This window comes from Colius striatus, unplaced genomic scaffold, assembly GCF_028858725.1.
Source record: "Colius striatus isolate bColStr4 unplaced genomic scaffold, bColStr4.1.hap1 scaffold_43, whole genome shotgun sequence".
NCBI classification, from domain to species: Eukaryota; Metazoa; Chordata; class Aves; order Coliiformes; family Coliidae; genus Colius; species Colius striatus.
Window position 1 is genome coordinate 1,916,150 of NW_026908524.1, and position 2,433 is coordinate 1,918,582.

Below are 2,433 nucleotides of genomic sequence, written 5' to 3' on the forward strand. Positions count from 1 at the left end.
TGCTTTCTTGTAGCTCCCATACTCAGTGGTATACCTTAACTGACAAATGTATTCTTTCAATGGGAGCTGAACAGAAAAAGTGTGCTATTGAAGATAGCTCCCACAGGAAAGCAGCTGCAAAAGTGACACCGTGCTGGCTGCTAGACTGCACGGGGACCTACTTACTACTGTAGCTGGGGTCTGCCTTCCTGCTTTCTTGTAGCTCCCATACTCAGCGGTATACCTTAACTGACAAATGTATTCTTTCAATGGGAGCTGAGGAGAAAAACTGTGGTATTCAGGATAGCTCCCACAGGAAAGCAGCTGCAAATGTGACACCGTGCTGGCTCATAGACTGCATGGGGACCTACTTACTAATGTAGCTGGGATCTATCTTCCTGCTTTCTTGTAGCTCCCATACTCAGTTGTATACCTTAAGAGACAAAATGTAGTTTTTTCAATGGGAGCTGAACAGAAAAAGTGTGGTATTGAAGATAGCTCCCACAGGAAAGCAGCTGCAAATGTGACACCGTGCTGGCTGCTAGACTGCATGGGGACCTACTTACTACTGTAGCTGGGGTCTGCCTTCCTGCTTTCTTGTAGCTCCCATACTCAGTGGTATACCTTAACTGACAAAATGTAGTTTTTTCAATGGGAGCTGAGAAGAAAAAGTGTGGTATTGAAGATAGCTCCCACAGGAAAGCAGCTGCAAATGTGACACCGTGCTGGCTGATAGACTGCATGGGGACCTACTTACTAATGTAGCTGGGATCTATCTTCCTGCTTTCTTGTAGCTCCCATACTCAGTTGTATACCTTAAGAGACAAAATGTAGTTTTTTCAATGGGAGCTGAACAGAAAAAGTGTGGTATTGAAGATAGCTCCCACAGGAAAGCAGCTGCAAATGTGACACCGTGCTGGCTGCTAGACTGCATGGGGACCTACTTACTACTGTAGCTGGGGTCTGCCTTCCTGCTTTCTTGTAGCTCCCATACTCAGCGGTGTACCTAAACTGACAAAATGTAGTTTTTTCAATGGGAGCTGAGAAGAAAAAGTGTGGTATTGAAGATAGCTCCCACAGGAAAGCAGCTGCAAATGTGACACCGTGCTGGCTGCTAGACTGCATGGGGACCTACTTACTACTGTAGCTGGGATCTATCTTCCTGCTTTCTTGTAGCTCCCATACTCAGTTGTATACCTTAAGAGACAAAATGTAGTTTTTTCAATGGGAGCTGAACAGAAAAAGTGTGGTATTGAAGATAGCTCCCACAGGAAAGCAGCTGCAAATGTGACACCGTGCTGGCTGCTAGACTGCATGGGGACCTACTTACTACGGTAGCTGGGATCTGCCTTCCTGCTTTCTTGTAGCTCCCATACTCAGTTGTATACTTAAGAGACAAATGTAGTTTTTTCAATGGGAGCTGAGAAGAAAAAGTGTGGTATTGAAGATAGCTCCCACAGGAAAGCAGCTGCAAATGTGACACCGTGCTGGCTGCTAGACTGCATGGGGACCTACTTACTACTGTAGCTGGGGTCTGCCTTCCTGCTTTCTTGTAGCTCCCATACTCAGTGGTATACCTTAACTGACAAATGTATTCTTTCAATGGGAGCTGAACAGAAAAAGTGTGCTATTGAAGATAGCTCCCACAGGAAAGCAGCTGCAAAAGTGACACCGTGCTGGCTGCTAGACTGCACGGGGACCTACTTACTACTGTAGCTGGGGTCTGCCTTCCTGCTTTCTTGTAGCTCCCATACTCAGCGGTATACCTTAACTGACAAATGTATTCTTTCAATGGGAGCTGACGAGAAAAACTGTGGTATTCAGGATAGCTCCCAAAGGAAAGCAGCTGCAAATGTGACACCGTGCTGGCTGCTAGACTGCATGGGGACCTACTTACTAATGTAGCTGGGATCTATCTTCCTGCTTTCTTGTAGCTCCCATACTCAGTTGTATACCTTAAGAGACAAAATGTAGTTTTTTCAATGGGAGCTGAACAGAAAAAGTGTGGTATTGAAGATAGCTCCCACAGGAAAGCAGCTGCAAATGTGACACCGTGCTGGCTGCTAGACTGCATGGGGACCTACTTACTACTGTAGCTGGGGTCTGCCTTCCTGCTTTCTTGTAGCTCCCATACTCAGTGGTATACCTTAACTGACAAAATGTAGTTTTTTCAATGGGAGCTGAGAAGAAAAAGTGTGGTATTGAAGATAGCTCCCACAGGAAAGCAGCTGCAAATGTGACACCGTGCTGGCTGATAGACTGCATGGGGACCTACTTACTACTGTAGCTGGGATCTATCTTCCTGCTTTCTTGTAGCTCCCATACTCAGTTGTATACCTTAAGAGACAAAATGTAGTTTTTTCAATGGGAGCTGAACAGAAAAAAGTGTGGTATTGAAGATAGCTCCCACAGGAAAGCAGCTGCAAATGTGACACCGTGCTGGCTGCTAGACTG